At 47.7% G+C, this 12,951-nt stretch overlaps 1 long non-coding RNA gene across 1 annotated transcript in view; it reads left to right on the top strand.

The window, feature by feature from the left end:
- The first annotated feature begins 284 nt into the window (after window positions 1-284).
- Window positions 285-12,951, top strand: part of LOC132594023 (uncharacterized) — a 247,873-nt gene continuing 235,206 nt past the window's right edge. The window contains exon 1 of the long non-coding RNA XR_009560136.1: window positions 285-360. This is a non-coding gene — a long non-coding RNA (uncharacterized lncRNA). The remainder of the gene's footprint in view (window positions 361-12,951) is intronic.

Raw genomic sequence — 12,951 nt, 5'->3', positions numbered from 1 at the left:
TTTGGCAGGGCCTACCGTTGATGCCATTCGCTGGTCCCTCATGCATGTGCTGCTGCATATAACCTTAAGCTCCCACAGCCTCAGTCTCCTCACCTGTAAGATGGAAATCCCAGTTTCTTCCTTACAGGGAGTCTTGAGGATAAGTTGAGAAGTGGATAGCCAGCACTTAAGATGATGTCTGTCCTAGTATATTCTAGGAACTGTTCTAAGCTTATTAATATCAGAAAAACATTGAACTTCATGATAATTCTATGAGGTAAGTACTATTATTCTCCTTATTTTACAGATGAGGAGACAGAGACACAGAGCGATTGATGGACTTGCCCAAGGTCACCACAGCAAGTGAAGGGGAAAACAGAGGTAAGCTCAGGTGTCTAGATGTCTCCCTAACTCAGATGTACGTACTGTGGTTTTTATGTGTGTATGATAAGAACACAACATGAGATCTACTCTCTTAAAGTTTGAAGTGTATAATATGTTATTGTTAACTATGGGCACGATGTCGTATGGCAGAGCTCTAGAAGTTATTTGTCTTGCTTAGCTGAAGCCTTATACCTGTTGAATGGCAACTCCCCATTTCCCTCTCCCCCAGCCTCTGGAAACCACCCTTCTGCTCTCTGCTTCTCTGAGTTTGACTATTTTAGATGCCTCATGTAAGTGGAATTATACAGTATTTGTCTTCCCGTGGCTCGCTTATTAGCACAACCTCAGTTGTGTTCATTTTGTCTCACGTGGCAGGATTTCCTTATTTTTCAAGGCCGAATAATATTCCTTTGTATGCATGTAGAAATTGGAACCCTTGTGGTTGGGAATGTAACATGGTGCAGCTGCTATGAAAAATAGTATGGAGGTTCTTCAAAAAATTAAAAATAGAACTACATGTGATCCAGCAAGTCCACTCCTGGCTATTTGTCCCAAAGAATGGAAATCAGGATCTCAAAGATATATCTGTGCTCCTAAGTGTTCATTACAGCGTTATTCACAATAGCCAAGATGTAGAAACAATCTAAGCGTCCATCAACGGATGAATGGATGAACACACTCTTAAATGCCTGCTTTTGGTGGTTACTCAGCAACGGGGCAGCAAAGATGGTTATTTCTGTCCCTCTGTCCCTGCCTCCCATTGCCTAGCCCTGATATAGTTGCATAAATTGGTGCATGTTGGTTACATGCTTTTCCTCTCAGCAAGCTCGTCTTCAGCAGCTGTGGTTTGGCTGGAAAAGGCGCCCTCTCCATCCCCACTGGCCGGCTCAGACGTCTTGGGACAAAGACACATCCAGGTGTTCTTGTGAGGAGTTGTGGCCTTCTTCATGGCGTTTTCCAGCAGCAGACAGATGGTCCCAGTGTCTCACTGCCCACCCATAGCATTAGTGGTTCTTCCTGGTCCTCAGACCTGGCTAGATGATGGAAATCAGGAAAGAGCCCTGGGTGTGGAGTTAGGAGACCTAGGTTAGAGCTCCTTGATTTAGATGTTGCGTGCCTGTCATTTAAGCCTCTCTGAGCCTTATTACCTTATCTATAAGATGGGGAGCACAATATCAACGTCACAGGGTTGTTCTGAGAGTTGAACGGGAGCATGGAGAGAAGGACCCTTCAGACTACCGGTGTTCAAAGCGAAACCCAGTAGAAGGTGAGGACATTGAGTGCAGAATCCACAGGCAGGTTTGGGGTTTTTTTTGCACACTTTTTGGCCACACCCCGTGGCATGTGGAATCTTAGTGCCCTGACCAGGGATCGAACCTGTGCCCCCTGCATTTGAAGTGTGGAGTCTTAACCACTGAACCACCAGGGAAGTCCCCACAGGCAGTTATTGAAGGTAACTTTGTGTGTTCCTTCTTTTGCTTGAAATTAGATCCCAAATAGAGTTCTGATGACTAGTCTCCATAATTTATTTAAATAACTACATACTATATCCTTGAGCTGATGTATCTCAATTATCATTTCTATTAGAAAACAATATATTGAACATCCTTAAGTATCTTTTTTTTTTTTTTTTTAGTTGTAACTTAGGATAAATTCCTAGGAGCGTGATTATGGGGGTGGGTGGAGGGGATGTTATGCTCGCTATTCTGATTCTTTGAGTGTGTTTTCTCATTGCTCTCTTATAAATCTTACCATAACTTCACTAGCATTGTCTTTTTTTTTTTTTTTTTTTTTTGCGGTACGCGGGCCTCTCACTGTTGTGGCCTCTCCCGTTGCGGAGCACAGGCTCCGGATGCGCAGGCTCAGCGGCCATGGCTCACGGGCCCAGCCGCTCCGCGTCATGTGGGATCTTTCCAGACCGGGGCACGAACCTGTGTCCCCTGCATCGGCAGGCGGACTCTCAACCACTGCGCCACCAGGGAAGCCCTAGCATTTTAACAAAAAACACAGAGCGGGTATCACCAAGTCAGCTGAATACCTTTCCCATACTCATAATATTGCACTTATCACATCAAATGGTAAACGATTTAGTGTTCAGTCTTTCTCCTGGCCCCCACCCAGATGTGAGCCCCAGGAAGTCAGTCTATGCTTATCTGAAACAGCTGGAACATTGTAGGTTTACAATCATTGTTTGTTGAAATCATCTCTTTCGTCTTGCTGAACACCGTGGTCACCTTACAGTGTGTTGAAATAAAACTTAAAATTAGCTTTGCCCTGGGATGGTGAGTGTTGGATTGGAACCAAGGCCCTGTTGGACTCTGAAGTTCTAGGGAATGGAATCTCAGGTTTATCAAAGCCGAGCTGCATTCCTAGGAGGAGGGGTGGGCGAAGCCTCCCAGCCTGATGTTTTGCAGAGGAAATTTGGGTCCATAACCCAGTAAACTGATTACAGATAAGATAGTTCCCATCAAAGGCTGATGCAGGCTGGGAGGGGGTCGGCAATACACGTACCACGTGATTTAATCAAATGCAGTCCCTGGTCTAAAGAGACAATGGCTGAAAATACAACCTGGATATTATTGCAAAGAGGGGGGCTGTTTGTAGATGAGGGTTTTTAGAAACTTATTTTAAGCTGAAAACCAGAGGGAGATACGGGCTCCGTTGATGAGGAGGCTGTGTGTAAAGAGTGCTTGTGCCGTGGTTTCTGGAGGGACGATGGAGGAGCTCGGGACGCTGGTGGGAGGATGAGGGATGCCAGTCTGAGCTCTGTTGGACGGTACTTTGAAATAACAAAGAAGAGATGCTAGATATGTTGCAGGAAAAGAAAATAAATAAAGCTAGGGAAGGCTGGCTGCCAGGTACCAGGAAGCGCGAGGGGAGAGGGTGATGAGGGAAGGAGGGCACTTGTGGGGCATCTCCTGCTGGCGTGGGGAGCGGGGCACAGCCCTCTGCTTGAGACATCACCTCTGAGGTCACACTGAGGGGGCGTGCAGAGGGGACAGGCAGCCTGCGGGAGGCCCCATCCATCTGCCTCAGCCATGCACCCTCCACCCTGGCCTTCTAAGCCCTGGGCTCTTTGTATACCAGCTGGGCTTTTGCCACAACTCTCTTCAGTGGTTGCTTCACCTCCTTCTCTCTTTCCAACCCTTCATCTTTCTAGCTGCTGCCCCGAGTGAGTGACCTTTCAAAGAAATTCATCATTTCTCCTCTGAAACACATCACATCCTTCCCCATCCTTCCCCACCACGAAGTCTCTTGGGTGTGGCGTTCCAGGCCTCCCACAGCTATTCCACAGGGACCTTTCTTTTTCTCATCTCAGCCAAGTCACCCCACCCCAGGTTTCCTCCCCTTCAGGCTCCTGTGAGGGTTTCCTTTTCTCGGACCTATATGCTTTTGTATAAGTGATTCTATCATCCTGGAATTCTCTCCCCCGCTTGTCTACGTAGAAAATTCCCACTCATCCTTCAAGGACTGGTTCCAACGCCCCCTGATTTACAGACACTTCTTTGTTCCCATTTTAACACGAACAGAAATAGTTACGTTAAAGGAATGAAGATCTCACTACCCAATGGGATAAAAGGTGGAGAGCAAAAGGCATAGGAAAAAAGGACACGGACACAGAGTGACTATTCTGTGCTTGGCAATTCACAGAGCTGGTCATATTTTGACATTTCTAAGACACTTAAGAACTCGAGGAAACTGTGGGCCCAGGTGGTGAAGTGACCCACTTGAGGTCACCCAGCTGGCATGGAGCAGGGCTGGGACTGGAATCCACATGTTCCAGACTCCAAGGCCCGTGGACATTAGGTAGTGTCCTCAGCAGCCCTGAGAGTATGGTCTGGAGGCCCCGCTTCTTCCCCCAGTGAGGATGGCAGTGGGGAAAAGAAGTGTAGACCTAGGCTCCAGACTTTGACACTCACCTGCTCCTTTCAACCTCAGTCCCCTCATCTGGAAAATGGGCATGTGGGCAAAATGACACTTAAGGTTTTTTCTTCCCACATCTGTAGTTGCTGATCAGGTTGGTAAGATGAGATTAAAAATGGCCTAAACTGAGGGCAGGGGCTGGAGGTCTGGCCCTAACTCTTTGAACTCCCTTCCTGTGTGACTTTCTGAACTCCTATTTGCCCATCTTACAACAGGGCACGTGGGTGAGATGTCCTCCAGGGCACCTTCTATGTCAAATGTATGGTGCTTTAAGGCAAACCAGAGGCCCCAGAAATCTGTGATCTAACCCACCTGGTTTCTTCTAGTCTACATACAAGCTGAGTTGGGATGCTCAGTTATTTCCTTCCTCACAGTTAAATTCTTCAACTCTGGAAGGTAGGCGGATAGCTTAGGGTGGAAGCACACACTCTACCATGGGGATTAGAAGGCTTTGGTTTCTGTCCTGGTTCTACTGCAATCTGTGTGAACATGGGTTAACTACTTTCCCTCTCCGAGCCTTTGGAGTTCCTTTTCCAGTGAAGAGGAAGTAGATAGTCTAGATGGGCTTTTTCAGCAAAACCATTATTGGATTTTGAATGGCATGTAGAGATTCTTGCACAGCACAGCCAAACACAGATAAAGAAGAGGGACCCAGGGGGGTCCGGACTCCAGAAGTCATTTGGGATCTACCCGAACATGGTTCTGTCACAGCATCTGAGGGAGATCTTCTCCTCAGCCTTAGCGAAGGCTTTGACATGATACATTGAGGGTGCCTGAGTCCACATGGGCGTGAGAACTGGATACCAACTTGGGTACAAAGAACCCCTTCCTCCTTACCAAGGATTTCAAAAGACCATAAATATGCAGCGGGGGTAGAGATAGAAGCGATCACTCAGACAACATTCCTCTTCTTTCAAGTTCTACAGATTGTCTTTTTTACACCCAACACAGTTCTTGTCACACTCACTTTTTCCGCAGATGTTTATTAAGCACCTACTCTGTATCCCGAGCACTCTTTTAGGTTGTGGGACTGCAGCAGAGAACAGAACAGACCGAGATCCCTGCCTTGTGGAGCTTACTTACTGCTGGGGGAGACAGAAGATAAGCCAATAGACGTACCTAGAAGGTGGCGGGTGGTGATAAGTGCTGTGGAGGACAGTCTATCAGGAAGGGGCAACAGAGGTGCCTGCAGAAGGTCTTCTGAGGGGTGGCCAGGCAGGTGAGGTGAGGAGCATGAAGTGAGAGAGTGAACTGGGCAGGTGTCTGGGAGGAACATCTGTCTGCCTCTGCTAATGAGCTGCTGGTCTTTATGTCTCAAGTGTTCAAGAAGATTTTAGGTTTGGAGGCTGCGTCTTTTGTGTCTCTCCAATATCCTCTCTAATAGCCAAATGCAACATGGTGGCTCTCTTGTATCTCTCTCCAGTCTGATCCCTCAGTTTCTGTTTCTTTGAGGACTGTGGTCTGCCTGAGAGATAGGTATTCTCACTCTGCCTGAGGCAGTGGCTGTGTCTCGTTTGCAGTCTGGGCTGAAGCAGATTCTCCTTTGGACACCGTGACACGCTCTGAGAGACACCATTTTACTTCCCCCGGAAACGGTGTTGCAGGACTTGATGCCTGATCCCTTCATGCCCGATGTCATGAGGGTTTCAAAGTGAACCTTGCAGAATCAACTCATTAATGATCATTAAATATTTGGGGTGAGTCAGTGCCCGACAGAATGGCTGGGGCGGAATGACTGAAGCAGGAGACTTCGGCACATGAACGAGGCCTCTTCTCACCTGCACACCTGGTTGCCGGGAGGGGGGACACCCCACGTCATGACAGAAATGCTCATCAGGAGAGATAGCAATCCAAGTGCCAGGTATTTGGCTGTCGTGTTTGTCAGTGATTCATGAAGTGATTATCAACATTCAAAACCACTTCATGAATCAACCAGGAGCTGGAAAAAGATTTACCCATAATGAGCTCATTTCCCTAGAAATAGGGCCCAACCCACTGGTGGGTCAAATAGTTGCTGTGGCTTAGACTTCACAGCCTCCCTTCCTGCCCCCTCCTCATTTCTGACAGGCTCATTTCAGGCCTCATTATGCTTTGTCGCTTTGCGCTCTAACCAAGAGCTGTCACATCCAGGAACCTCACAGATGGTGGATTCAGAGTCCTTCTCTGTTCGGCTGGGAAGTGGGCATCTCTTGAGTCTGTCGTGAGCTGAATTGTGTCGCCTCTCATACACAGTCCGTGAGTTGAAGTCCTAACCCTAGTACGTCAGAATGTGACAGTGTTTGTATGCGTTGGCCAAAAAGTGCCTTCGGTTTTAAAGTCAAAATAAAAGACACATTTTTCATTTTCACCAAGAACTTTATTGTACAATGTATTCACCCTTTTGTTCCACTACCTTGTGCCATTTTTCAGGCAACTTCATAATTCCATCTTTCCAAAACTTTTAATCTTTTTGAGAAAAGAACTGTTCTAGGTGCCTTTTACAGTCTTCCAGGGAATTGAAATTTTTTCCATTAAGAGAATTTTGTAAAGACTAAAATAAATGGAAATCCAGAGGTGCAGTGTCTGGTGAATATGACGGGTGAATCAGAACTTCCCAGCCAAGCTGTAACCGTTTTTGCCTGGTCATAAAAGAAACATTCAGTCTTGCCTTATCCTGATGGAAGATTATGCGTTCTCTGTTGACTAATTCTGGACGCTTTTCTTCGAGTGCTGCTTTCAGTTGGTCTAACTGGGAGCAGTACTTGTTGGAATTAATCGTTTGGTTTTCCAGAAGGAGCTCATAATAGAGGACTCCCTTCCAATCCCACCATATACACAACATCACCTTCTTTGGGTGAAGACCGGCCTCTGATGTGGTTGGTGGTGGTTCATTTCGCTTGCCCCACGGTCTCTTCTGTTCCACATTGTTGTACAGTATCCACTTTTCATCACCCGTCACAATTTGTTTTAAAAACGGAGCATTTTCATCGGAACATTTTCATTACGTGTAAGTAGAGAATCGCATGTGGAAATATGGTCAAGAAAGTTTTTTTTGCTTAACTTATGTGGAACCCAAACATCAAAGCAATTCACATAACCAAGCTGGTGCAGATGATTTTCAGCGATTGATTTGGATATTCTGAGTATGTCGGCTATCTCCCGCATGGTATAACGTTGATTGTTCTCAGTGAATGTCTCGATTTGATCGATATCAACTTCAACTGGTCTGCCTGACCGTGGAGCATCGCCCAGCGAGAAATCTCCCGTACGAAACTTCACAAACCACTTCTGACACGTTCGATCAGTCACAGCACCTTCTCCATACACTGCACAAATCTTTTTTGTGTGTTTCGGTTGTGTTTTTACCTTTCTTGAAATAATAAAGCATAATATGCCGAAAAAGTTGCTTTTTTTTCTTCCATCTTCAATATTAAAATGGCTACACGGGGGACTTCTCTGGTGATGCAGTGATTAAGAATCCGCCTGCCAATGCAGGAGACACGGTTTCAAGCCCTGGTCCAGGAAGATCCCACATGCCGTGGAGCAGCTAAGCCCGTGTGCCACAACTACTGAGCCTGAGCTCTAGAGCCTGTGAGCCACAACTACTGAGCCCGTGTGCCACAACTACTGAAGCCTGTGCGCCTAGAGCCTGTGCTCTGCAACAAGAGAAGCCACTGCAATGAGAAGCCCATGCGCCACAACTAGAGAAAGCCCTCGCGCAGCAACAAAGACCCAATGCAGCCAAAAATAAATAAAATTAAAAATATATTTTTTTAAATGGCTACACAAATTTCAACAATTTTGATAAGTCTTTTAAAAAATGCATGCTGATATGACAGCTGTCACATACAATCTAACAAAATTGTTTTGAATGAAGTTAAAGACAATTAAATGTCACTAGAGGCATCTTATGGAAAAAACCGAAAGAATCTTTTGGCCAGCCCAATAGATAAGGCCTTTAAAGAGGGGATTAAGGTAAAACATATGGGTGGGCCCTAATCCAATAGGACTGGTGTCTTTATCAGAAGGGGAGATTAGGCCACAGACACACACAGAGGAAAGACCATATGAAGACACGGGGAGAAGATGGCCATCTTCAAGCGAAAGAGAGAGGTCTCAGAAGAATTCGACTCTACCAGTACTTTGCTTTCAGATTTCTAGCCTCCAGGGGCGGCCCTAGCTTACTAATACAGGGTTCTTGAGTGCATGTGTCTCCTGGGAAGCTTTGGGGCACCCAAACTTTATTGACAGCGTTACATTGGCAAGGCACCTTCTCTAGAGGCTATTTAATTTTTTCTCATAGAGGCTCATTACCTTTCTCCCCACAGCCTTGGAATTGGCTGTCCTTTGATGCTGATACCTGCAAGAAGGAGGCCCATTTGGACACCTCAGACTGCTGGGGGCTTCCTTACTACTGGGCCGGTTTCCCCATTGTCTTAGCTTGGTTCTTCCTAAAAGCAGATCCTAAGACAGAGATGGGTACATGAGGTTTATCTGTGATGTGATCCCAAAATGCACTGTGAGCGAGTGGGGAGGCCAGACGGGGAAGAGAGCAAAGCTAATAACTGGGTTCATTCTCACTGGGGACCCTCTGGAGAGTCTGGAACACACCTAGGATTGTCTCACCAAGGGGCAAGGGAACTGAGGCATTGATCCACCGGCTCTTACCCCTCACTGGCTGAGGGTCTCATTTGTAACTCCCCTGCACTCTGGCTTATTTTGTACGCGGGCCAAGCACCCTCCTGCAGCCAGCAGAAACCCTCCTGCAGCCAGCAGAAACCCTCGGGCAGAGAGATGCAGGGAGATGTTGCCGTGTGTAGGAGTGTTGGCAGTGACCCCCAGGGTGGGCCGAGGGGCTCTGGAGCGGCGCCCGTAGGGCCCGTTGCACCAAGCCCTTTCCTCTCCAGGCCTCCCCTCCTGTGGGCTCCAACATGTTCTGCCCTCGCCCACCCAAATGCAGAGTGCTCTCCGGTTGAGCTTTCACCTCCTTTCCAAGAGGCGTTTGCTCCGTTAGTACCCAGCATCCATTTCGGAGGCGTCACTTCAATAGAGCCACTTCTCCTCCTTCGGACTCACCACTCACCCAGATGAAAGGCAGAGTCTCGCAGAAACCACGATGAAAGGGTTCCTCGGCCAGCTTTCCTTTCTGTTGAAAGGACGGCTCCATCTCCCAGATCTCTGCATCCCATTGCTTCAGAGAATCCCGGGTGAGCTGACGGCACAGCAGCGGGGTGGAGTATTTCTGGAGCAATCGCTATCAGTTCTCAAGTGGCCCCATTTGGAAGTGGCACCTTTCTGGGTTCTCTTCTGCTGGCCCCTTTAGAGGAGATTGTACTATAAATTCAAGAAGACAGTGCTCTCAGAATGGTTCCGTAAGTGTTCTGACATAGCCTCTAGACTTCCAGGGTGGAGGGCTGGGGGAGGTGTCCCAAATGTCATTTGTGGAGGCCTGGAGGGTGTGACAAGAGGAGCATGGAGGGAACGGGGGTGGCAGGGGAGTTTGATGAGCCAGCCACACTTGGATGACCAGGCAGATGCTGGGTACCTTTCATGGAGCTGGAGAAGTCAGGGAGAGGGGCTGACTCTGGGGCAAGGACGAGGAGCCCAGCTTTGACCTGCTGAGTGTGGGGTGTCAGGGAGAGGCAGGCCAGATGGATGGGATCCAGCACAGCTGCCCATCTTCCTTGTGCCCTGCCTGCCAGCCTGCCTGAATTTCCTTTCTTTGTATCATGGCATCACCTCCTTCAGATCCTGGCATCATCTCCAACTTCTTGCCTCGCCCTGATGGTTCTCTGTCTGGTTCCCAGGGAGGCTGGATGACACGATGAAAGGAACATCCAATCTGGAACCAGGCAAAGCTGCGCCCAAAGCTCCGCGCTATCGCTCCAGAGTTCTGGAGTCTGGAGCAGCCGTGGGCCTCCAGTTTCCTCTTCTCCCCAGGGCCTCTGCTCCGTAGTCACCTCCGCAGAAGGGCAGCCCCTGGCACCCTAGCTAACACAGGAGCCGTCCCATCATACTCTAACCCTCACCTTGCTTATTCTTCTCCAAGGCTGTTACTGCCACCTGACATTTAAATGTTTGTGTTTACTTGTCTATCGTGTGTATGTGTCTCACCAGGTTGTAGGCCCTGTGATGACAGAAACATCTGTAAATATTGTAAAATACTGTTCACTGCTGTACCACTCAGGGTATGAAGCTGCCTGGCACATAGTAGGTTCCCCGTCAGTTTTTATTGAATGAGTGAGTGAAATAAATAAACCTCTCAAGATTGTAGATGTGAAGAGGCCAAGTGTGTACCCTCAAATACAGAAGACAACTTTGGGGATCAAGGATCCATCTTACCAGGAGAAAATAAGACGGATCCCCTCTAGCTCTTGTTTGGAACAGAAAAGGCCGACACGAAGCACACGCCGAGCGTTCATTTGATCAGCTGGACCTACTGCACCAGCGTGTCGAAGGTAATATTTCATTGGATTTCACCCCATATTTGAAAGCAAAATAATTCGCATTTGAAAATCTCATTACTAGCGTCTTCCCTCCAAATCCATTAACGGCGTGAGTGTTTCTGGCAACCAAGATCACCTCGGATTATAGTACGAAATGCAACTCTGGGGAAAACTGTATATTTCAAGATGTTCATACCACTCAGTTGTCAAATATTCGCACGGTTGTGATTCTCAAAGAAAGCATACAATGTAGGGAAATTGGTAATAAAATAAAAGCTCCGGGATGTATTGAGAGAAGGCGGCCAAAGGATTCCTCCCTGACACAGCTAATCCCAGGGACGGGAAATTAAAAACCACGCCAGAATATCAATGCCTCACACAGAGGATGGCTTGCTTTTCTTGAGTGAGATTCCAAGTCTCAGCCCGCATGGAAATCAAGGACTTCTTCACTGGACCTTCAGGTCTCCTGCAGCCACCCTTTCCCCATCCCACAGACAAGAGATTCCTCTCCTCCTACCTAGACTCACTGCATCAGCTAAATCTGGTTGTTCACTAATCCCCAAATCCACATGGCCATCCCTGTCTTGGTGAAGTTGGATGACATCATTAGATGACATCACTGGACGACGCCATTAGGGCTGGAGAGGTTCTGTAAGATTGAAAATGAAAAACAAAAAATGAAGGTTGTGGTTCTGTAGTCAAAGGAATTGGGAACCACAGCATATGTTATCTTCCTCTCGGGGCTTCCAATTCACCCAGGCATGTTCAAGGCTCTGAGATGTCCCATGGTCAAGAGACTTGTTTATATTTATTTAACTTAACATTGTCCCAAATTAGCTGGCTCTGCAGGCTTTAATTTGACCATATGAAATAGTCAAATGCTATGGAAAACTAGGGTACAAATTGAAACCCCCTGTACCTCCAACAGATGAGGCAACAAACAACAGGGAAGCTATCAAAGTGCCCGCTCACCTGGCTGGTCGGTGGCAGAGCCAGGAAGGACTGGACACCAGGGACCACGACACCCAGTTAAGGGCTCCTCTACTGCTCTCCCTTAATTCGCTTCAATTCAGTAAAATTCCACGAATATTTCGAGCACCTGTCATGGCCAGGTACTGTCCTGGGTGCTGGAATACACGAAACACATGAGACCGGGCCATACAGAATCCAACTTTGCCCCCACAGAGTTAAGAGTCTAATTGGGAGCTTCTCATCATTTTCTTCCCATGTTCTCTCCCTCTTCTCTCTCTCGCCCTCCCCTTCCTCCTCTCAGATCATGCTTCACTCTGAACAAGATAAGTTGCCCTCAGACTCCACTTAAGTTACATCACTGCCTGGGTGAGGACCTTGATTGAGTCTTTTTTCTTCTCTCAGAACAGGTTTGGCCTGTGGGGCCCCGAGCTCCATGACAGCAGGGCCTGTGCTGGTCTCTCTCACTCTGCTGGGCAGAACCCCTGGCTCATAGTAGGTGCTCAGTTCATACCCGTTCCGTGGCTGATGGCTGAGTGTTTGTCAGTCCTGCAAGACCTCCTCGGCCCTTACATTCTTAGCTTCGCCGCTCGGCCTGAAACCCTGCGTCCGTGGAGGGTAGTAGGTCCCGATGTGCTCTCCACACAGCACCACATGCCTTTCCTTGTGATTTCCCTTGAACAAGTCCTCCAGCAAGTGGAAGCCAACATTCAGTCCCTCCCACGTTGATTCGAATCTATAGCCAGCTCAGTTGCTCACCTCTTCTAGAAAGACTTCACTGAATCCCTTCCTTCCTTCCACCCTCCCCTCCTTTCCGATTCTTCATCAGGCATTGTGCTAGGCCCTATGAAAAGAAATAGGGATCATGAGTAACCCCTGTCTCTGAGGATCTCATGGGCCAGTGGAGAAGACAGACAAGTGATTGATCATAATGCGGAATAATTTTGCCATGACACAGGCACTCACAAGCTGCCAGAGGTCTACAAATGGAGAGTCAACCCGTGTGGAGTCAGGAAAGGCCTGTAGAAAAAGCGGATGTACTAGCTGATCCTTGAAGTAAAATCCGAAGTAAGACAGCAGGAAACTTGCTGGGGTTGGTGGGGAGGAAGGGAGTATCAGACGTAAGAGCTGCGAACCAGGGATATCACATCTAAATTTCCCAGCGAAGGCTGGGGACCTAATTATCTCTACATGTTCGTTGGGGTCAGACCTCAAATGGAGCCCCAGTTTTGTGATTTCCTCTTCTTAGACAAGTTACTTAGTTTTAGTT

This window comes from Globicephala melas, chromosome 19, assembly GCF_963455315.2.
Source record: "Globicephala melas chromosome 19, mGloMel1.2, whole genome shotgun sequence".
Taxonomy (NCBI): Eukaryota; Metazoa; Chordata; class Mammalia; order Artiodactyla; family Delphinidae; genus Globicephala; species Globicephala melas.
This window is presented reverse-complemented; position numbering and strand designations above follow the sequence as displayed.